A 25,013-nucleotide genomic window follows, 5' to 3' on the forward strand; every position below is an offset into this window, starting at 1 on the left:
CCTCTGCGGCCCGTGATTCGTATTTGGTGCAAAGGCAGCACAAGGTGCTGGAGCGGTAACTCTTCCAACTGATACCACCAAATCCAGAGGTTCTGTTCCCCGTTAACAAAATTATAGTTATAACCATACTCACGACCGCTCCATACTCGTGTAAACTACTACGCGTGTAATACGCGTTTAAGGAATATGTCTTCTTCAACCATACTTTTGTCAGTACAAAAAGAACATGTCGTCACTTTAGCATTAACACATTCAGGCTTAAGCAATGTAAAAACACCGCAACTCGTAAAGACATGCTGACCATGGGAATCCTATAATAATTAACGGGAGAACTGCCCCTGTGGGAATTAGTGGGGTGATCGCACTGGGAGAGATCAGCCACAAAGCCCCTATCCCTTGACCTTGGGGACGTGTTTCGCGTGTTTTAGCAGTTCTTAACGAGTGTAATAACATCAGCTTAATGGTGTGTTCATTGGTAACTTGATAATCACCCGATAAAACGGGGAGGAATGGAATTGAACTGGCCGGTCATTCCCGGAATGGGAATGGGCGATCTTTTGGCATTCCGAGGAATTGAAAGGAATGGAATTTAGGCGAATTGTCATTCCCCGGAATGGAATTGGAATGGAATGTGGACGCCCATTCCGCAACACTGATCACCAGAGCCCTTCCAACCTCCTGTGCTACCGAAGGGGCAGACTTCCTTTTACATGACGTCATTCTACACCATGGAGCCCCTCACCAACTTCTCACCGATAAAGGGTGGTCCTTTTTAGCCCAAGTTATCGAAGACATCCTGCGTTCGCGCGGCACTAAGCACAAGTTCTCTACTGCGTATCATCCTCAAACGAATGGGTTTACTGAACGCCTTAATCGTACGATTACCAACATTATAGCCATGTATGTTTCACCGGACCATCGCAACTGGGATGTAACGTTAGCGTTTGTGACATTTGCTTACTACTCGTCACGGCATGACACCGCAACATATTCATCAATTTTTCCTTTTGTACGGCAGGGAATCTTCCTTGCTGCTGCTTTACTTCCTTCGTCCAACGTTTCTGTGACAGAAATACGCGACCGATGCCATCGCTCGCGCTGACTACGCCCGACAGATTGCCCGTGCCCGCATTAACCAGTCCCAAGCTCACCAAAAGGCTGCTTACGACAAGCGCCATCGTCACGCAGACTATGCCCCACGATCCCTCGTCCTTCGGTGGTCTCCTCGCCGCCACGTGGGTCTGTAATCAAAAGTACTTTCACGCTACACCGGCCGTTACAAAGTGTTACGCCGGGTTACCAACGTGACGTACGAGATCACCCCGATTCAACCTTCCTCTTCCGTCGCTACGACAGACATTGTCCATGTCGCTCGGCTCAAACCCTACACCTCTACGTTGTCGGCTCCCTCATAGAACACGCCGGGACGGCGTTTCCGCCACCGGGGGTTATGTTACGGTGTAGCCTTCCTTAGCGAAGTGGTGAAGCCACTGCTATGGAGAGAAATCCCCCTGCACGCCATCAGGCCAATCGTGGAGGACGAGAAAGACGACGATTGGTGTGGCGCCCAGCAAGAGCTACAGCGGTCATCTGCTGTGTCTCTCATTTTCCTCTTTTGTAAATAGCGTAAATACATATAATTCTAACCGCGTCTACCCCGTCTCAATATGGTATTAGTCTTCCCTAGTCTGCGGGCAGCTAATATCTTGCGGCCTGGAATGTAAAGCTCTTCACGCAGGATTTCCTCTGGGACGTCGGTAAAGATACCATGAGTTGCCCCACGAGCATTGGAGGGGCCATTTGCTACATTAGATCGAACTCCATGGCACTTGCCGTTGATGAGGACTTCTTGCATTGAAATGATGTTTTGTACAGCAGTGGGGCGGTATGTGTCGATGGCAAGAAGGTTCTGTGGAGGTCGAAGCTTGATAAAGGCATCGTTTCTTTCTAGTTTAGTCAGGTCAGCAGTTTAGAGTATAGCGTAGCATAGATGAGGGAAGTTGAGTGCGGATAGATTGGTGTTATCCAGGAATTTCAGAACAACGGTGGTGGACGTAGCTTGGCGAGGAGCTGTAGTAGGGAACTGCCAAGGATGGGGATTTGTGCCAGCCTCCATGTCATGCGAGGCGACGTTCTGGTTGGTAGAATCCATGGGGATGATAGAGTTCATGGAGGCGGAAAGCGGGTGGCAACAGCCGCTCCGCTAGTGCTATGGCTGGAAGTTAGGCTTAGGCCGGAGCTTTCCCCGAGGGAGGCTGCAGTTGTCGCTTTGTCGAAAAATACGGGTACGCTGGGCCGGGATTTCCAAATCCCGTTGTGCAGAGCTCGATCACTTGCCTGTGTGATCAGTTTGGCAGGGCTCTGTTGTGAAGAAACGGGGTGTTCAGCAGTTTGAAGCGGGAGCCCAATGAAAGCGCGATCGCTGGCATCAAGATCTTCGTCTTCTTCCGAGATTTGTGGGTAAACCGCAGGCCTCGCCACTTCAGTACCTCCATGCAACCAGGGGCGCCGCCGCAAACCAGTGGCGCCGCCGCAAACCGCAAACCAAACTCCAGGCTTCGTCTTCCTCCTCCCCCTCGCACTCTAGGCTCCGAAGCAGCAAATTAACAGGTAAATTTGCACAATGTAAAGGGGATTTCTGCATAAATGTACACTTTGTTGCCATTGACCCTTTTGTTGCCCGGATCAAGATATAATCTTGCTTTTTTCTCCAAAAGAGTACATTTTGGCGTATTATTTGCGTGACTAATTTTGGTGCAGTTACCCCAGTACACGACGGTTGACAGGCTGCTCCTACGCAGTATATTTGAATAAAAGACAGCGGCCTTAAAGGGGCACTGACACAAAAATTTTCCATCTTGTTTTTTTTTTTGTTGCGATAGTAGCCAGTGACCTACTTATGACCTGTAAAAACCTCATTTGCTTCAGCGTGCAACCGTTGTTTAATTAAAGGCATTTTCAATGCGGCCAGTCACAGTTTCGGTTTCAGCGGGTGCCGCGAAACGATGGATTTTGTGGGAACAAAGCTGACCACGTGAGCGTCGGAGGGATATCACAGAGCAAAGCTGCCGTACCCCTGTCGAATCCGTGTCGTCGGCAGTTTCTGCCAATGCCCCCACGTACTGATCTCGTGAGCCGCTTAATTAAAAAGCGACCGTGGAGGTGACGCAGGCGCTGCGAGTGCAAATGCTTCCGCGGCTAGAGAACGACGGGCGCTGGGAGCAGCCGGGCGGTCTGCCTACAGGTCCGGCTACAGATGTGTTCGGCTTAGCACTGCGGCGGATATTCGATTGCCGCTCTCGTAATCGGCGCAGATGACAATGTTTAATGCAACTCGCCATCACATCATTAAATCCTTTCTCATATAAACTGCCGTGGTCGGGACTTAAGCACAATTTCGTGCAGCTGTAACAAGCTATCACTCGAGCTACCGCCGCCGGCCCGGGCCACTTCGCGGCCGTGGCCGCCGCCAGCACAGCGACCGTGCGGCTCGCTCAGTGGGCTTTTTGTGTCTCCAGCGCGTTTTCGCGTCCAATGTAAATCAAAAGTAATAGAAACAGAGTGCCTGGAATCGCTGTCGAACTTTGGTCGCGGCAAGCTGCCCGATGAGATGAAGAATTCACGGCGCCTCCGCCGCCAACGATCGGGTCGTTCGTTCTCGAGAGCAGAAGCTCCGCCCTCCGGCCCTCCGATTGGAGCTGCGAGCCGGGCGAGCCGGCGAAAAGCGCCGGCAGTGCGGAAGCGGCAAACACAAACTCGTGACGTGTGTGGATGTTGTTTATTTACAAAATACCCACGGGATGTCGATTGCGCGTGGTCCTCTGCTGGCTGCTCGGTTGCGTTTCTCACACTTTAAAATTGATTTTAAATATGTTCTAGGCTGTATTCACTGCTGATATGTTGCAGATGATGTATATTTGTCCACACCAATCGATTTCCGATGTTATCTCGCCTTCAAAATTTTGTGTCAGTACCCCTTTAAGATTTGTCTCTAACCGTCACAAGTGCGCAAAAATGAAAAAAAAAATTAGAAGACAAAGCGAATTTAAAATAAGACGCCACCCAAAAGTTGTTTGTTTCGTGCTTATCACGTTTATAAAATTCGCGCCATGATTTGATAGTTTTAGATGAATGAGTTTTTTACCTCCAAGTTTTTTGCTACAATCGGTTTTCAAGCACATCATCACTTATTATTCCCTTAAAGGCCCCATCCGGGGTAGTACATAAAAATGGGGGTGAAACAAACACATTCCACATAGACGATATCCAGTGTGCGCAGTGTCTTGTTCGTGTACAGGGCATAGACAAGGGCTTCAGCACCAAAAAAGCACAGATCGCACTAAGACACCTTGATGTACTTCAGTACGTCATTTTGCACGAGGCCCTCGGCATTTAAATCCAATGTACGGAAATCAATCGCACAGGCTCGAAAATCAACGAACTGAGCCCTCTGTTTTAGAGGAGTAGGGACGCCAGCAATAGCGTTCCAAGCGAATTGCGGTACGCTGTGTCAAACACTAACCTTACCAGAACGAGCCGTTTCAAGGTGGTGCTTTTTGGAATGGCCGCCAGAATATTCTTCATGGAAGCGTGCTTACACACCTAACACTACAGGTCCGCAAGGGTTGTGCTCTTCCTCAGCAGATTGCAACTGCCGCGAGCACTTCTCACTCACTTCCATGAAGTCCAGGCAAAGCGTTCGCAAGTTCTTCGCCATTGGTAGCATGCCGGACATGAGCTTCAACCCAGGGAGCTTGCACCACGGAGTTTTCAGAGAAAAGGTTAGTGTCAGCTTTTCAAGCCTACCGCGCTCGTATATGCCGCTCATCAGGCTGTCAAAGGCACTTTGTCGAGGCGGAAGTTCGAAACAGTAATCGCCGTGACGGAAGTAGCGTTTTCCCGAAAGTAGTTCTGCATGCGTTAAAGCCAATTTGGCGCTCAGTACGAGCGCAGTGAGTGTAAGCTTCTCGAGTTTCCTGACCGGTCCCAGGGCATCGAGCGCCACACTCCAATCATACAATTCTGGCAGCCTATTAATGTAGATGATACGTAGGTGAGAAAGACACTGGTCAATGGAATGAAAAATGCCGCCCAGGAGGTCATGTGGATGGAATTGGGTGAATTTGACAGCCACGACGCAATGATGCTTCCTTGGAGGCCATGTGGTGAAGAAGGTTGCATTGTAGGTAGTCTGCAAAGAAAGATGTCTGTCGTAAGTTCTCTTGCGCTGATATGGCATTTTATTGCGGTAATACTTGTTTTACAAGAAACCTGTAAATAAAAGCAACTGAAACAAAAATATGCAGGGATTGTCGAGGAACCGCTACTGGAATGCCTAATGAACGGACGTATTCCCGCACGCCTTCTTCATCTCTCTGGTAGGGAAACGATCTAACCGTGTGTATGTACCAACGTAATTTGCGGGATTCACAAGCCACGTTCGCAAGACGGTTACAAGCGCAGCCAACAAGTAAGTTGCAGCAAAGCACAGCGATGTCATGCGTCAGCAGTCTAGGACGGGCCCCGCATCGATGTGCTTTTTTCGCACCCATGCAATCCAGCACTAAACCGCCTCCCGGATGGAAAGAGCACCAAGGACGCTCCAAACATTATCTGTCAGCCGCTCCTGACGGGCCTCCACTGATACAGCGCTCTGTTTCCCCGTTCTCTGCACTACTCCTGCTCCACTGCTCATGCTTCGCTGCAGCTTACATCGCTCGTGCATTCGGGCGGCCTTCGCTATAACGGTCGTTCATTCTTCGCTGTGCATCGCGTTCGTTCTCTTTCATACCCTTCTAGCCATGTCGCTAAACCGTACGGACTTATGCTCGGTAGCGCCGACGCCGAAACAGATACCGAACCCACGAATGGGAGATTAAGACCTGAGGCCATGCCCGCACTTCCAACTTCCCTGTTTCCTGTCGCGAGCACTGGTGAAGAAGTAATATTTTTATGCGGCTCTGAGGTTCCCTTTGGCTGTAGCGGAGCACATTGACTGACCGGATCTCAATATAGCCACTTGTCCTGAGCTTCGAAGAGCACGAAGACACGCAGATTCCAACCTTAAGGCGGCAGAAACATGTTCACCCCAGCAATCCGATTTCCGACGCCACGCTGCAAAAGTAGGTTGTACGCGCGCGGTAGAAGGTGGTCAAACCAGTTTTCCGAGCGGGAATCACGTATGCCGACGCGTTCTTTCCACTCATTTGTTTCTCCAGGAAAGCACTTCTGACACGAATTTTCGTGACGCGTTTTCTCGATGGTATGGGTGCTTACTGGCCCACTAATCATAGACTGGCACGTTAGATGACGTTTCTGAGTGGGAACAATTATTTACAGCCTCTTTTATTTCTCTTATTTTCGGTTTCAACCAAGCAAACACAGACGTCCCTTGATAGGAAGGTGCCCCTAACGGCACTGCTCTCGTCGCATCATGGCCGGTCGGTACGCGCGTTTACTGGAAGTATGACGTCAGTCTCAAAACTGACCGGCTGCACAAGGCGTTGCAGCATCAGCCAACAGGTGCCAGCGCCTTGCCTACGTCACGAAAGCCCTGACATAGGCATTTTGGAGAAAGGTGCTCAGTGCGGTATACAAATGCCGATTTCGAAGCAGTATTCGTTGTAAGCTTTTTCTCTCATGCAATCATGAAAATAGATTTAAAATATGTTATATAAACTTCACGATTGGACCTTCCTGGAAGATATATTTTTCTCATATTTGCAATATCGTGTTAATACTCTTCGAAGATGCAGTCCGTTTCCCCGTTGGTTCGATGCAGTGCCATCAAAAAGATCTGTTCAAATAAAAGCATCTGGACGGAGAATTTATGCGAGAGCTGAGCAGCGCACTGGTAGAAAGTGGGGCTGATCGATTTACAGTGCCGGACTCACCGCGGACAGTCCGTGGGCAGTCCGAGGATTCCCCGAAGCCTTAGAGATACATGGATAACCGAATGCCGGACTGCTTCTCGGGGAGTCCGCGGTGAGTCCCAGACTAAATCGAAGAGCCCCAGTATATTAACAAGCGGGACGGGCACGACACCTTGGCGAATTGGGCCAGGACGCTGAGCGTTTGCACGGACGGCTGCCGGTTGAAGAGGACCACGTCGCCGTTGCACAGGGGCCGCTCGACGATGTCACCCGGCTGGAGGAAGCGTGCCAGCTGGACCAGGTGGCCGTAGCGCAGGCACTGGTTGGACTCGCTGCCCAGCTTCGTGAGGAAGTTGGCTCCCGGGTGCACGTCGCTGCCGTTAAGCACTAGCTGACGCAGCCGCTTCAGGTTGTGCGGAGTCACTCGCTCGGTGTACGTCAGGGACTTCGCCACGAGCTCGAGAATGCCCTCCTGCAAGGGAGGATCGAGGACAACCCGCTGCGCACTCGCCTCGTTCTCCAAAAGAACCAGGCGCCGGTTCAACCCGATATGGCAAAGCGCGTAATTGACGTAATTATACACGCACACATTCGGACCCTCACTCACAGACATCGTCAGCATAATAAATATCATCATCACAGTCTTTTCGATACAGCAGCAGTAACTCTGCAGATCAACATCACGCTCTGTTTCCTTGGGCGGGGCACGGAGAGCACGCACTGGTCAATGCGCCGTTTCGGGGCCGCCGAGATGACCGAGCGGATCGTCAAGTCGACCCTCTTTACGGACAGCTTTTCCCGGAAGCGGCCCTTCTTTCGTTTCAGGCGCTGGACGAGACCCTGCACGAGCGTGGGATGCATGCTGACCGAAAGGCTGGAAGTTTGCCATTTTGGTACAGTCCACCGCTCGCCTGCAGCTCTTCCCGGCGGGGTATGATGATTGACCAGGTTCTGTTCTGCTCAAGCTCCCGCCTGATGCCCCAGTTTCTTATAATTACCTCCGATAGCATCCGTGTGAAGTCACCCTCGGCTATCGTCCATTCCGATACGTAGAAGACTGATGGCCGGATGCAGAAGGGTAACACGGCCACGCTGGCCCACAGAAGGCCCTCGGAACGTGCATGCCAGCGGTCCATCAGAAACAGCTGCACATCTTCGTCGGGAATTCGACGAAACAGATAGAGTACGGTGACTACGTTCAAAACATCCGTAGTCAATTTCTCCACGAGGCATTCGAGATCGGTGTTGTAGATACGAGGAAAGAAGACGGGAAATCGTGTGATCGTGTGATAATCAATGAAATCGTGTCATAATCAAAGAAATCGTGTGATAATCAATGGTTGTACCTTCGAAGTACAATGTTGGAAATGCTTAAGGGCTATGTGGCACTTCTACTTTTTTTCTTGTCACCTGCGTTCCTGTCTTAAGGCGGTAACATGCGAGTAAGGTATTTCACTCTTGTAAGAATAGGTCTTTCTATTCTTCAGCAAATCTAGTTCTGTGCGAAGCATGCCTCCATACGTCCCCATTTTATCACGCCATTTTTTGCTATGTGCGCCAGCTGCGTGGAGGATTTTGTCGCAACGGACGCTTAGCCTGCTGCAGATGAAGATTTTTAATTCTGCACCGAATTTTTACTCTCACGAACGTCTCCAAATATCCTTTCGAACCACAATATAAGAATACGTTTACTATGGCGTCGCCTTTTCGCCCAGTACTGCTTATCACTCCAGCCATTAACACTCTGCGGCAAGAAAATAAAAACGATATCTACATGCAGCAGCGTATGTCGGACCCAGGAGTTCGGTCTTCACCTTGATGCTGAGTGGACCTGATTTTCACGATCCTTTTCTTCGGGGTAACTTCGGATTGCCGCCTGTTGTCCATGCGGGCCGTCTTCCGGGATTTGGAGATGCCCCGCATTTCGCTCTGTGGGAATGGCCCGACGGATGCGAGCCCCCACTCCCCAGTGCCGGTCTTAGGGCCACAGTTTAATCCAGCGAACTATGAAATTGTTGGAACCTCCCCAGACTTCTCTCTTCGTCACGGCGAGCTCTCCTGTACGCTTTCCCGTTCCTGACGAGGCTTCCCGTCTCTCAAACGCAACATGAGGCCATTAAGCAGTGTTTAAAAAGTCCTGTATCTGAAGGGATCGGCTACTGTGGAACGCCTCCCCTCTAACCTTTTTTTTCTACTTTCTAATCTTTACTTCCATGACCTATTGTATTGTAGTATGTTCTGACCCTTGGACTGTGTTGGATGCCGCTAACTCCCCTGATGAGTTCAATTATATACCCAGTTCATCTGTTTTTCCTTTTCCTTTAGAACACAAACCACCACCACTACTACTACAACGGTCGGGCTCACACATAATAGACAAAGGACCTTTTGTATCTACCAGAAGACATTGTCGCTCACTAGTACCTGAGAAAGTTTAGTTAGCTGACTGGTTACACGTTGCTGTGTGTGCGGTGTTAGTAGGACCTTGCGAGCAAGGGTGCCCTTCTCCTTTTGCCTTTCCCTCGGGTTCCTGACTCCGTTCATTTGGCTGTTGGACGCCATGGTAAAGGCTTTTTAACGCAGTGCGTACATTGTGAGTTTTGTGTGTAATGAACGATCAAAGAAGAAGGACGCACGGTAGCATTTCGGCTGCCGTACCCGCAAATTTTACCACCATTTTTTCGCGGGTCTAACATGGTTGCCAGACCCTCACTGCCCTCTGTTGATTAGCTCGCATCATCCGTAAAGGCCGCGGATCTGCAGCCCGCTCTGGTTACAAACCCCTGCGCGCTCGGGCTCGAGCCCGGGTTTTATTTTCAATTCGTCCCTACGGGAGGTACTACAAACGTATGGAGCCCGTAAAGGCAGTCTGTAAAGGGTCTGGCAACCATAAAGACGAAGCGAAAAAAACCCGGGCTCGCGCGGCGCGCGCGCAGGGGTTTGTCACCAGAGCGGGCTGACAGATCCACGGCCTTTACGATTGATGCGAGCTAATCAACAGAGGGCAGTCCTGGTCTGGCAACCCTGGTAGCCCCGCGAAAAAATGGTGGTAAAATTTGCGGGTACGGCAGCGAGGGAACAAACTTTATCGATCAAAGGACTTAGTACCAAGCCGTAATTGGTGTCTTTAATTGACTGGGACTACGTGGTGTTGAAGAATATTCGTGTGGATCTTTTGCCTACATGTTAACGGGCAGCTCTCTGGGCATCCTGAATGTTCAATGTCAGCGGAAGAAACAGAGCTCCTACTGGAAACGATGGAGGCGAGGTATGGGTAATAGATGGTAGCCTGAATTTCCGATAAGAATGAGATGTGGATGAGTGGCAAGAACTGGTAGAACAAGGAGGTTAGCCAGGGCGCCGGTAGATGCGGCGAAGTCTGGGATAAGAGGGGAGTGAGGCAGGCAGCCTCTCGAGCAGGCGAGGGCTGGGTGGTGGGTAGAGGATGCGCGATAGGCACTGGGGGTGTAACTGGAAGCGGCGAGAAGCGCGGTGCTGAGTGCGAACAGTCAGCGGGTTTACAGGGTCAGCCCAAGAAAGGTCCCGGGCGAACTTGGGAAAGGTACTCGGATTGCTGCGTTTCCTCGGGCGTTGCCGCCGATGCCAGCGCGGTGTTAATTAACGTGGAAAACTGGGTGTTTTGGTACAAGAAATGTGCCTTACAATTCGAAGCTAGTATAGAAGTGCCGAAGTAAGTGGTGAATGGGTGGGTCCGAAGGTGACCGTAATCCCGAAGGGCTCACTGGTAGTCGCAGCGACTTTATAGTGGCCCGTTGAAAAGGAGAGAGTAGCGTGGTCTATTGCAAGGGCATCGGGGTCTTCGTCGAGGAAGGTCGACGGTACGTGGTTACGAGAATATAGGGATACACCGGGCTTTTTAGAGAGGTACTTTACAAATTGCGTGTGGATTTCGTTATGACCACTTATATGCCCCCTAAAAAACTGTTTCCGGCATTGCACCTGGTTACGGCAGTGAAGCCGACTTATGTTACTCGCGTATATATTTGAGTGGTTTACACAGGCATCTGTTTTCTCTTTGTGGCTACGGTGGTTTGTAGTTCAACATATTGAAACGAATATTGCTGCTGCAAATACTTGCGTTTTCGTTTGACTATCGGATTTCGGTATCGATGGTCATCGCGGTAGATGATATTGTTGAGGATACAAAATTGAGCATCTTTGTCTGAGGAGGAGCCGCCGTTCGTATAATGTCGATGTTACATAAAAGCTTTAGGTATGCCGTGAAAATTATCGCCGAGGGCGTATGAAGTTTTTTGTTCATTGGGTAAAAAGTATTCGTAACGCCTTCGCACCAAGACAAATATATTGGACTGGGAAAGACATGAAAAAAAGAAAAACATGGGGCTATGCCCGACCATGCCCCTTCCGGCAAATACAGAGCCTGAATCAGCGTTACACTGCTTCCTCCATTTACTCCGCGGTCTGCTCGTAAAGTGGACGGCGAATGTAAATTTCTTAGAACAATTGGTAGGGAATCGCGGCCCTGCCAGGCCAGCCTTGGGCCAGTAGGAACTGGTAATCAATTCGGCCCACTAGTTGTTACTCTATACGGAGCACCGCTATGACCTCGTGTTCATCTCACAATCTTGGCTTAAGGGAAGCTCACTGCGCAAGCGGGATTCGATAAATGAACACAACCCCCCTTGTGGTATACATGCAGATGCATTTGCTGAAGCTTCGCCATATGGAATGGCCTGGGTTTACTGAGATGAATATTACAACACAGGGACTGGAACGAAGCAAATTCGTCCAGTTAGTCTTAGTATACTCAGCGCAATTCGATGCGAACAGTACCAACTGGCCGCATTCTACGTCCTTCTGAAACTACGTAGTTGCCATGAATGGCAGCCACAACATTGCCTTGGATTTACCATGTTTACTGAACCATTCGACGGCATGCGCAACGTGTTCCCGTTTCGCATTTTATACATACAATATAAACACCGTGTCTTGCTGTTTCATTTAACGTAGGACATTAAGTATTGTCAATTATTTACCCATCGGAGTTTCACAAATGGGACGCGCAGCCATAGTTGCGTTTGGTAGTGGCTTCCCGCAGCGCATCGGAGCAACTAAGAAAGCCTAAGCAACACCAGGCTTATCCGCTATAATAATGCGATCGCTCAAAATTGTTGAAGACAGAAAATCTCATTCGTCACCGTCCGAACTTCGTAGACCGCGACGAAGACAACGCCCCTGTAAACTTGGCTCACCTGCAATAATTCAAGGCAATGCTTTTCTCCTTGGGTCCCCGGGTTCCTGATTCTTTTGCACTGTCTCGATGAGTGCGTCTCGTGGTGCCGCTGGTCTGTTTTGCGATAATGCGCACACTTTTCGTCGGATTCACAACTGTCTGGGGGAGATGCGCTATTGTTATCTTGAAGCCCCGCACACATTTCTTGTAGCCGCACTGCTGATCACTGGATAAGGCGATGGGCCGCCGATTTCCCGGGATACGGTTTCATTCCAGGTGGCAGTAGCGGTAGCTGACGGGGGTGTGAAATGATTATGTGCGTGTCCAGAGATTTTGGCGCGCCATAGAAATTTAGAATTTGTAGAGATTATTACCTATCCACTACGACGCCCCTTGTCACCAAGCATTAGCATTTTCACGCCTAAAACCCAGAACTGCAAGATGCAATATATGCGTGTGTTACACATATAAGCCCAGCACGATTTGTAGCATTCGCCCTCCATTAGCAATGACATCCCGGAGAAGAGCCGTATTTTTATCCGGTGGCGAAGCTAACCCTTCAAAAATTGTTCAAGCTGACCTCCCAGAAGTTTGCCAGTACGGAACCTACCTGCCGACGATAACCGCTGCTGGCAGTAATAAAGCGGTAACGATTTTCTTCTTGCCTAGATATAACACGATCGAGAGGTGCGTATAACTGTATGCTATGCTCATCACTTCGAAGACTACCTCGTTCAGGGGATTGATAATTTTCCGTATTAAGGACTTTCTGTGATTACTGAGCAAAATAGGAGTCATTTCGTCGCAATGACTACACCAAGAAAGAGACCGAGTAAGGTGCTATTCCAGCTGCTCCCTTCCTCTACCGAGTACCAAACAAATAAACGCATCAAGTAAATAACGACATAAGTAAAAGCAAAACGACGTCATTAGTGTGCATTTTCAAGTACGCGTTAAATAACTATGTGACTTCTACGCAGTGGAAAAATCGCGCGCTGAATATATGGCTGTCCACCAAAATAGGAAAAAAAAAACACCTCGCCCAACGAAGTTCACGTACCAGAGATTAAACTGGTATTGAGACCAACCACATGGCGTGGCGCACCGCGTCCTAAGCACGTGCCAGTTCCCGTCTGAACGCTCGCCCTAATGCGGCGACGAACGTCGTGCTCCGATCCTGACCAGCGGTATTGATCAGCCTTCGCGGGGGAGCAGCACATTGAGACGTATCGAAGCGCAGCAAAGGCGATTACAGGAACACAGAAGACGACACACAGAGCGCTCTGTGTGGTGTCTTCAGTGTTCCTGTCCTCGTCTTTGCTGCGCTTCGATACGTCGCTATACCAACTCGCCCAAAGCAATACTCTCCTGAGCACATTGAGGTGAAACGAACCCAACCGCCTCCGACCACAGCCGGCGCCAAGGATATACGTCGAACAGCCGGCTAGACTCCACCCCACCGGGTCAATGCACCCGAAGCTATCCAGGTTTCCATCGCTACCAGTTGCCCTAGGCTCGGCAATGTTTGCCTGCGCGAGGCATAGAAGAGGACAGAGCTACTTACGGGGCGGGCTCAATGGCATCGGCGGAGGGCTCGGCTGCTGCTGCTCGGGGGGGTGGGTGTCCGTAGTGTGGCTCGAGCTGCCTGCATTGGGCAGAGTGATGATGATGATGATGATGATGATGATAACAATTATGATGATGATGCCCTAAAGACTCAGGGACGTACTCTTTTTTTACTTCGTGTTTTTGCCGCACGTTATATGAGAGGCGGTGTAAAAATGGGAGGAGAGAAGACAATATGAAGGCAAGAGAAAGACAAGAAATTAGGGAGAGAGGGGCTGATAAGAGCACAGATGGTCCCGAAACCGATAGGTTTTCGAGTCTACAGGTATGCATGTCGTCCAGTGGCGTGCAGAAAGTTCATCTGCGACCTGCAGAATTTATCTTCCTGCACCCAGAGGTTTTAATCATGCAGTTCATCCCGCCGGAGACAAACCTTTCTGAGCACATCGTCTCGAGCTGTCCTTGTTGCTGCGCACGTCCACAAAAGATTATCGGCATCAGCTTCAACCGCCGGAGATGGACACTTCGGACACGTTCCTGGGTCGTTTCGTGAGTGCCCCCAAGTCCAAGTGACTCAAGGTGTGAGGGCCACCCCAGCCCGAAGCCTCCTGAGAGAAACTTCCTCCACTCGGGAAGGATTAGGGGGCAGGGAGCAGACACATGGGGTAATTAGGGCACGTGTGTCCCTTCTCAGGAGAGATTTCCGGGCTAAAAGACGGGTGCGCGCATCGCAAGGAAGGGGGCTAAGAGAGGATTAAGGTGGGGGGGGGAAGAAGAATGGGAAATATGGTCCGCTAATTGATTCAGTATTTTCTGACCGTGCTTCTGTACCCAATGTACACAGACCATTAGCTTTGATTTTCCACCCGCCGCGGTGGCTCAGTGGCTAAGGCGTTGCGCTGCTGAGCACGAGGTCGCGGGTTCGATTCCCGGCCGTGGCGGCCGCTTTTCTGATGGAGGCGAAAAGCAAAAATGCCCGTGTGTACGAGATTTCGGCGCACGTTAAAGATCCCCAGGTGGTCAAGATTAATCCGGAGCCCTCCACTACGGCGCGCCTCATCGCCAGCGTTGCGTCGGCGCGTTAAACCCTACAATCAATCAATCAGCTTTGATTTTCTGTGGAGGTTGTGAATCTGCTGGCAGATCAGAGGTGTCTTCTGTACTTGCTTCAGATGCTTCACAGCACTGAGCGAGTCTGTGTATATATGCACTCCCGTGATGTTATGGAGTGCACTTACAGAATTGACTGCGTCATTACAGCCGTCAGCTCCAGTAGCAGCGGGAGGTGAAGAAAAAACTAAACAAAACTTCGCCACGTGGTGGTGGTGCTGGCCCATAAACTGAGCATTCCCACTCAGGGGGATTGGCCAAGAACATTTTTTTTCAATAAAAAAAACCGCCTGAGGCCAAACAGTACAATCGAAAAAATAATTGAGTATGTAGATTCACGAGAGAAATATAAAAAAGAAGAGGAACAAGATCTGGCTGATCGGAATCAGTTTAGCAAGGCAGAAGAGGCGCCTCTGAAATGAGGGAATGGATGGCGTTATAAACATCCGCTGGGGAGCCTTTAACAGTCTTCTTCGACGATAAGGGAATCGACAGAAGAAAAGGGAGAAGTGTTCATCCGATTTAATTTCATGGTAGAAGTGGCAAAAGGGTGAGGTTGCTAGATCAACCCGATATCGGTACCGATTAAAGGGGGGGGGGGGATACTGCAACGAAGTGAGGTCAACGAAACTTCGCACAAGTGAGATTAGCAGAGGCCTCTTTTCCAGCGTAACCTGAGATGTTCGAATTCCGGATAAGTGGGCAGCCCGGCATCAGGCATGTCCCAAGCCAACAGGTATTGGGGGTAACGGGCTAGCAACACGCAAGCAAACAGGGGAAGCACCTCCACAATTGGTGAAGCAAATTCCATTTTCGCAAACCTATCAGCGGATGCACTAAGGGCTAATCCACAAGGACCATGCACACGGAAAGGGAACCAGTGAGTACCATCACTGAAGATTGCGCCGAGGTGACATTCAGGACGGCAAGAATATTAGCAAGAAATTCTGCATAATCTATGGGAATATAATCTGGTAGACGCAATTATATAACAAGACGAATTCAATGCCGGAGAGAAGATACCCACCCCACCTTTCTTATTTTTTCAATAGGGGCCAGCTGCAATAACCACGTGCGGCGCGTACTCAGACTCGTGAGCCAAGAGAATATTTTTAATTAAGTCGGTTGAAAGAAACGTACCATTTTTTGGAGACATATTATCAAAATAAACCTCCACTACTCTGGATTGTGACTGCAAGACGGGAACTGAAAGGAGCGAGAAGTTTAATGGTTGAAGTAAAGAATTGCAAAAATGACCTGTATGCACCGGACACGAGACAATAAGAACGGAAAAACGCACTTGCGTGTTGAATAAAAACAGCCCCTGGTCTGGCATGCGGTGAATCAAGGAACTTTGAAAATACAAAGCTTCACCATATGGAATGGCGCTGGGTTTACTGAGATGAATAGGACAACACAGGGACTGGGACGAATCCAATTCATCCAGTTGGTGTTACTATACCCAGCGCAATTCCATACGAACAGTACCAACTCTCCCCATTCAACGTCCTTCTAAAACTACGTAATTGCCATGAATGGAAGCCACAGCAATGCCTTGAGTTCAACATGTTTACTGAAGCATTCGATGGTGTGCGCAACGTGTTCTCGTTGCGTATTCCTTACATACAAATAAACACCGTGCCGCACTGTTTCATTTAACTGTAGCACATTGAGGATTGTCAATTATTTACCCATCGAAGTTTCACAACGGAACCCGCAGCCATAGTTGCGTTTGGCTGTGGCTTCTTGCAGTGCATCGGAGCAACTAAGAAAGCCTAAGCAACACCAGGCTTGTCCGCTATAACAAAGCGATCGCTCAAAATTATTGAAGGCAGAAAATCTCATTCGTCACCGTCCGAACTTCGCAGATCGCGACGAAGACAACGCCCCTGTAAACGTGGCTCACTTGCAAACATTCAAGCCTATGCCTTCTCGCCTTCGGTCCCATGGTCCCTAATTCTTTTGCACTGTCGGGATGAGTCCGTCTCGTGGTCCTTTGGTCTGTTTCTCGATAATGCAAACCATTGTCGTCGGATTTGCAACTTTCTGGGGGAAATGCGCTATTCTCTTGAAACCGCGCACGCTTTTCTTGTAGCCGTCCTGCTGATTACTGGATGAGGCGATGGGCTGCCGATTTCACGGGATACGGTTTCATTGCAGGTGGCAGCAGCGGTCGCTGACGGGGGTGTAAAATGGCTAGGTCGGCAAACTCACTCATGAGTGCACTCACACATCCCCCCCTCACCACTCATGAGTGGTGAGTGGGCTTCACCGTCATTTTGGCCTGGTGAGTGCAAGTGCGAGTGAGTGCGAGCACCACTCACGGTGAGCCCCGTTCACCACTCGCGAGGGCGAGTTCCACTCGCGGCGAACCACGCTCAGCACTCGCGAGTGCGAGCGCTACTAGCGGCGAGTTCAACTCGCCACTCGTGAGTGCGACTCGCGGCGAGCCACGTTTAGCACTCGCGAGTGCGAAAGCCATTCACGGTGAACCCCACTCACTACTCACCACTCGCGAGTGCGAGCTCCACTCGATGTGAACCCCGCTCACCACTCGCGAGTGCGAGTTGCACTCGCGGTGAGCCCCACTCACAACTCGTGGGTGAGAGTTCCACTCGCGGCGAGCCCCGCTCACCACTCGCGAGTGCGAGTTTCACTCACCACTCGCGGCGAGCTCCGCTCAGCACTCATGAGTGGCGAGTGAACGCGCGCTTCTTGCGCGATGTGCGTGGCTTACCGCGGTGAGCGTCACTCGCTGTTGGCATTGGTTGCAGGAGCCGCTTGGTGTGGTAATTGCTGCTGGTGATATCCACTCGTACGCACAGCCACTAGTTAGTGGAACAACTGCATTTAGCTTCTCGAATATGTGGCTACTCCCCTTTATAATTAAGGCACCGTGGAACCAAATCTCCAGTGACCTGTTGAGATTGAGGAATACAATTTGTATGGACGTATGACGACATAACGCTCTGATACTATCACTGCCATGACTTATTGAGGGGCTGTTGCGCTCACACTCGCCGAATGATGCTTCTGGCTCGCAGCGTTTTGTGTTGGAATTAGTGTCGGTAACGTCGTCGCAATAAAGCGATATCGCTTCCCTACCGCTGAGCGCTGCGATGGAGGCATTAGGATGCACCGTGGTGTAGTGCCGTAGTACTTGGTGTACATAATTGGCCAGCTTGCTGCAGCTGTCAAAGGGTCGGCTGTTCTGAAGCGCAAATTTTGACTGCCCGTATTCGTTTGAATAAGACTACAAGTTATAAGTTTTTACTCTATGGCATCTTGAAAAAGTTGCCAGTCAAGACTTGGTCTCCTGTAGTAACAACTTCCTTCTAACATCTAAGAACTTTTCTAGTAACTTCGGGGCTACAGGTGTCCACAACCTAGATGCATAAAAAGGTTCGCAAATCACGCGAGAACGCGTTAGATATAGCAGTTTAAATAAGTTCTTACCCCACCTGTCGCGCGAAACCCTCTACTAGGCCAGCATTTACCCGCACCCCGGTCGTACGACACCCCGGTCATACGATACTTTCTCGTGGTCCCTTGAGAGTCGTATTATCGGGGTTCCACTGTATGCGTATCTGAAAATTCAAAGCTCGAACACAATCATCAAAGGTTGCTATAATGGCGCACTAAATGCCGTAGTTGCAAATTTTACTGGGAAGGGAAAATAGATGTGATCAGTTGTAAGGGAAACACATTCAAACCGTTTTTCGAGACCACACTTTTTGTAGGCAAGCCCACCTGATAGCCTCACGGTTTCGGTTGAACTACTCACTTTTGCGAACTTCACACAGCCGCACTCATAAAAGACATCCCCCTCGCGAGGGGCACGATCTAATGCACAGCATTTCCGAGGGGGTGCGCCGGCAAGTCGTATCTCTCGATCGCGTGACCCGTGTCGCCATCTTTCGGAGGCGCGGGACAACTTGTGGCGCTTTCGAAACAAACCAGAAATGAGTGAAGGATATAAGGCGCGTTCGGTGAACGAAATCTGTGTCGGTTTCGTGGCTCAGTCGGTAGTGCGCCGGGCACCTTGAATTCCGCCCGGAGCGTCATGGGTTCGAAACCGGGCTCCGGAAACTGTTATTTATTTTATAGTGTAGTGGCCTGGCTGCGGACTACGACAAGGCGCGCCTGCGGACTACGACAAGGCACGCCAACGCCGCGTGACATCGTGAGTTACTAAAATGCTATGCATTTAAAAGGTGTCCCAGATTTTTACAGATTCGCGTATCCCGATGGCAAAACGGTTCGGATAGGCGAGTTGCGTGTTGTGGAAGCAGTAGCTTATTTTCAAGGCCTTGGCGTATTAAACGTCCTTACTTGTACGGCGGCGCTCTGTTATGATCCTCGCTTTCAAGCGGACTTCGTCGTCGTCCGCGTGCCCATGGCGTAGGGGTACTGTGACCCCTGAGTAGTGTGACGACTAGTAAGCGTTCTCGGCAGTCGGATAGCGTAATTTGTGAGTGGGTGAGTGAGTGAATGAGTGCATGCGTGCGTGTGCGTGTTCACATGAGTGGTTCTGCATGCGTGTGCGCGTGCGTGCGAGTTCGTATGGGTGTGTGCGTGCGCGCGCGTGTTCAAGTGCGTTGGTGTGTGTGTGCGTGCATGTGCGTTTCTGTGCGTGTGCTCGTGTATGTGTTCGTGTGTTGTGGGCGTGTTCGTGCTTGTGTGCGTGCGTGCGTGTGCATGCGTGTGCGTGCGTGTGCGCGTGTGTGTCCGATGTCTTATTCTCCCCGTTATTTCGTATAAACTTTTGACGTGAACTTGTTTTGGTGCCCGGTGCGGGTGCATGACGGTGTAATTTAGGATCAAGCTGTGGTTTTGCTCTGCGGCAGGCTGGCGCCGTTTAAGCAGGGGGACGGGGAGCGAGGCGGGCGCCAGGCAGCTCGTCTCCATGAGGACGCCCGCGCTAAAGTCAGGCGGCGCCGATTTGGCGCCTCCACGCGGCGCCGCCTCTCTCCCTTGCCTTGTCTCTGCCAAGAGCTCAAGGCCAAGCGCTCCAGTAGGTAGCCTACCTCCACCTTGCTTGCCGTTTTCAATCTTTTAGTGGCGGTGTTGTGCTGGACACTCTCGCTACGCGCCCTTTTCACCTGGGATTACTCTTGAAATAAAATGTTTGGAGGGTTGCCCAGAGCACATTGACTGCGGCATTTTAGTGGCGGGGATAGGGCTCTTCGAGATAGGAATATTTGCGCACGCTAGCCAGTATTTTGAGAGATGGCAACAGGTTTTCTAAGCTTTTCTTCCGAACTGGACTATTTCTTTTATGTTTGCCAACGCTGTGAAAATTTTCATTCTTTATTTTCTTTTGTAGAATCTGAGCGAAATAGCATAGACAATAATAAAAAGTAATGATGAGTGGCTTCAGGCAAATTTGGGAGAATTTGTTCATTTAGTAAAAAAATCCAGCGATTACCGCTTTGAAAGTGACATATCGACATGTACTTATAATACCCGAATACGTACTTAGGAAAAAGGGAGACCCCATTCCTGAGAAAGGTAAATTGTAGCTCAAATCAGTAAGTATTTCATGCCCGAAATCATTTCTACGTGAGTGTGAGGGGAGGAAGCGAGTGGTGATTCCGAGTGAGTGTGAGTGGCCATTGCAAGTGGTGAGTGCGAGTGCGAGGGAGTGTAAGCGGCGAATGCGATCGTAGATCGTGAGCGCATGAGTGCGAGTGTTGAGCGCGAGCGAGTGTGAGTGGTGGGGATGAGTGGTGAGCGTGAGCGTGAGTAAGTGCGAGTTGTGACGACGAGTGGTGAGCGTGAGCGTGAGTTAGTGCGAGTGGTGAGGACGAGTGGCGAGCGTGAGCGGGATTGAGTGCGAGTAGTGAGGCCCGAGGGGGCCAGCGTGAATGCGAGTGATGGGGAGTGGTGGGGCGCAGGGGTGAGCGTGAGCACGAGTGAGTGCGAGTGGTGCGGATGAGTGGAGAGGGTGAGTGGGAGTGAGTGCGAATGGGGAGGGTGGAAAGGTGAGCATGAGCGCGAGTGAATGCGAGTTGTGAGGGCGGAGGGGTGAGCGTGAACGTGAGCGAGTGCGAGTGGTGGGGGCGAGTGGCCAGCATGAGCGCGAGTCAGTGTGAGTAATAAAGGCGGAGGGGCGAGCTTGAGTGCGAGTGCTTGCGCGTGGTGAAGGTGGAGTGGCGAGTGCGAGTGCGAGTGAGTGCGTTAGGATAAATATATTTTTTTGAGTGAGTGTGAGTGAGTGGCATCCAGTTTTGCCGAGCTATGGTAAAATGATTATGTGCGCGTCTAGAGATTTCGACGCGCCATAGAAATTTAGAATTCGTTGAGATTATTCCGCACCTATCCTCTACGACGCACCTTGACACCAAGGTGCAGCTTAGGCACGCCTAAAACCCAGAACTAGAAGATGCAAAATATGCGTGTGTTACACATCCAAGCCCAGCACGATGTGTAGCATTCGCCGTCCATTAGCAATGACATCCCGGAGAAAAGCCGTGTTTTAACCAGTTGCGAAGCTAACCCTACACAAATTAGTCAAGCTGACCTCCCAGAAGAAGTTTGCCAGTACGGAACCTAGATGGCGACGATAACCGCTGCTGGCAGTAATAAAGCGGTAACGATTATCTTCTTGCCGAGATATAACACCATCGAGAGGTGCGTATAACTTTATGCTATGTTCATCACTTCGAGGACTACCTCGTTTAGCGGATTGAGAATTTTCCGTATTAAGGACTTTTTCTGATTACTGAGCAGAATAACAGTCATTTCTTCGCAAATTACTACTCCATAAAAGAGTCCGTGTAAGGTGCTATTCCAGCTGCTCTCCTCCTCTACCGAGTACTCAAGAAATAAACGCATCAAGTAAATAAAGATATAAGTAAAAGTAAAACCATGTCATTAGTCTACATTTTCAAGTACGCGTTGAATAACTATGGGAATTCTCTGCAGTGGAACAATGGCGCGCTATATCTATGGCTGTCAACCAAAATAGAAAAAAAAAAACAGGGGAAAATTCCTGAATAATTCAAACACATCTCGCCCAACGAAGTTCACGTATCGGAGAATAAACTGGTATTGAGACCAACCACATGGCGCGGCGTACCGCGTCCTAAGCACGAGTCAGTTCCCGTCTGAACGCTCGCCCTAATGCGGCGAAGAACGTCAGGCTCCGATCCTGACCAACGGAATTGACCAGCCTTCGCGGGAGAACAGCCCATTGAGGTTAAGCGAACCCAACCGCCTCCGACCAGAGCCGGCGTCAAGGATATACGTCGTACAGCAGGCTAGACTCCTCCCCGCCGGATCAATGCACCCGAAGCTATCGAGGTTTCCACCGCTACCAGTTGCCCTAGGCTCGGCAATGGTTACCTGCGCGAGGCATAGAAGAGGACGGAGCTACTTACGGGGAGGGCTCAATGGCGTCGGCGGAGGGCTCGGCTGCTGCTGCTCGTGGGGGTGGGTGTCCGTGATGTGGCTCGAGCTGCCTGCACGGGGCAGAGTGATGATGATGATAATGATTATGATGATGATGCCCTTACAGTTTCAGGGACGTAATCAAAAGAGCCGATTCGCCAGGGCTAAATACCTTACTGTCATTCATCAGGCCCTAAAAAGACTAGCTTATCTCTGGAAAGACAGAGGCCGCATAAAGGAAGTTCTTTATGGTCCAAACACCAATCGCCGAAGTGCGACCTTCCTGCTTCATACTCCTTCAGTCTTGCTCTTCCATCGCTCCCCGAAAACAGCCCGCTCAGCTGAGTAGCTGACACGCTTCGGGCAACGGAATTCCACGGCCCGTAAGCTCGCTGTGAGGACAAGCACCAAGAAATAAGGGCATCGGATATGTTATAACCGTTGTAACTAGGTATACGGCGATGAGGAAGGCGCGATATCAATTAAAATAAGAAGGTGAAGAAGAAACTAAACGAAGCGTAGCCACGTGGTGGTGGTGCTGGCCCATAAACTGAGCATTCCAACTCCGGGGGATTGGCCAAGAACACTTTTTTCATTAAAAAGAACCACCTAAGGCAAAACACTACAGCCGAAGAAATAATTTAGTACGTAGTTTCACGAGAGACATATAAAAGAGAAGAGGAACAAGAAAGGCTGATCGGAATCGTTTGAAAGAAATGAAGGAATGGATGGCGTAACGAACATCCGCAGGGGAGCCTTTAGCAGTCTTCTTCGATGATGAGGGAATCGGCAGGAAAAAGAGAAGAAACGTTTATTCGATTCAATTTCATGGTAGAAGTGGAAAAACGGTGCGGTTGTTAGATCTACCCGATATCAGTACCGATTAAGGGGGTAACTCTGCAACAAAATGAGGTCAATGAAACTTCGCACAAGCAAGTTTGGCAGAGGATTCTTTTCCAGCGGAACCTGAGATGTTCGAATTCCGGATAAGTGGGCAGCTCGTGATCAGGCACGTCCTGGGCAACAGGTTTTGGCGATAACGGGCTAGCTGCACGCAAGCAAACGGAGGAAGCACCTCCACACTTGGTGAAGCAAATTCCATTTTTGCAAACTTATCAGCGGCTTCATTAGGGGCTAATCCACACTGGCCAGGCAGTCAGACAAGCCTCATTGCCCGCACACGAGTGGGAACGTAGGAGTAAAAAGCTTTAGGCATAAGACTGACAGTTTCCGAGGAAAGGACCATGCACACGGAAAGGGAATCAGTGAGTACCATCACTGAAGATGCGCGGAAGCGAGATTCAGGATGGCAAGAATAATAGCAAGAAATTCTGAATAAAATATGGAAATATAATCTGGTAGACGCAATTAAAAAGACCAATTCAATGCCGGAGAGAAGATACCCACGCCAACTTTCTCATTTTTTCAATAGGGGTTGGTTGCAGTAACCACGTGCGATGCGTCCTCAGACTGGTGAGCTAGGAAAATGTTTTTAATTAAGTCGGTTAGAAGAAACGTAGCATTTTTTGCAAGAAATATTACCTAAAGAAACCTCCGCTACTGTGGATTGAGACTGCAACACAGGAATTGAAAGGAGCGTGGAGTTTAATGAATGAAGTAAAGAACTGAAAAAAATGCCATGTATGCACCGGACACGAGAGAATAAGAATCGAAAAACCTACTTGCGTGTTTATTTATTTATTTATTTATTTATTTGCAATACCCTCAGGGCCAAAAAGCATTACACAGGGGAGTGGTTGCAAAAGAAAACACAAAAGTTTTACAAAATGCAGCTGTGAATCTTACATTGAGCTGAAGTTCCTATTGATACAGTTTTACCTAACAGGCTTTATATCAAACAAAGGCGCGGTAATTATGAAAATTAGACCAAGAAAGGAAAAACGACAAGAAAATAAATACTCTACAGGAACAACACAACATCAGGTAATACACAATACTTTGATGACCTAAATTACACATAATTAGCTAACGCACTTTTGAAGTGAAGGTGATTTTCAATGATTGCCACTGATGCGGGAAGGCGGTTCCAGTCCTCAGAGGTGCGTGGTATGAAAGACTGAGAAAGCGTGAGCCTTGAAACGGGGCAACCCGCCTTTATGGGAATGATCCAGGCGAGGTGAAATATAACTAGGAGCCAAGATAAGACCGTACCGTAGCGATGGGTGATGAAACAGCTTGTGAAACAAGTGGAGACGGAACATTTTACAACGGGATGAAAGTGAAGGCAAGTTAAGGCTGGATTTCATAGCTGTTATGCTTGCTGTCCGGTTGTAATTACAAAGTATAAAACGAGTTGAGTTGTTCTGTACAATTTCAAGAGAGTGTATTAGGTTAGCATGACTAGGATCCCATACTGCAGCGGAATATTCAGGTTTAGATCGTATTGGTGTAGTGTAAAGAAGAAGTTTCAAGGAAGAAGGGGCCGTCGAAAAGTTGCGGTGGAGATAACCTAACATTCGGTTAGCATTTTTAATTACGTAATTACAGTGAACAGTCCAGGTCAGGTCGGTTGTTATATGCACCCCAAGGTATTTATAGTTTGTCACGGATTGAAGATGTGTGTTATCAAGGTAATAGGTTGGAAGTTCATGGTTTGCTCTCGAAACGCGTAAAAATGTTCATTTCTTACTATTTAATTCCATGAGCCATGTTTTACACCAAAGAGAAATGGAGTTAAGATCATGTTGGAGCGAGGTTATATCACCATCACAAGTTATCTCCCGGAAGATTACGCAGTCATCCGCGAACAAATAAATATTAGAGGTAATGCAGGAAGGTAAATCATTAATGTATATAAAGAAGAGCAGTGGACCTAGTACGGAGCCTTGTGGTACGCC

Source organism: Haemaphysalis longicornis, unplaced genomic scaffold (genome assembly GCF_048455015.1).
Source record: "Haemaphysalis longicornis isolate Haplotype H1 unplaced genomic scaffold, Haemaphysalis longicornis Haplotype H1 scaffold_1, whole genome shotgun sequence".
Taxonomy (NCBI): domain Eukaryota; kingdom Metazoa; phylum Arthropoda; class Arachnida; order Ixodida; family Ixodidae; genus Haemaphysalis; species Haemaphysalis longicornis.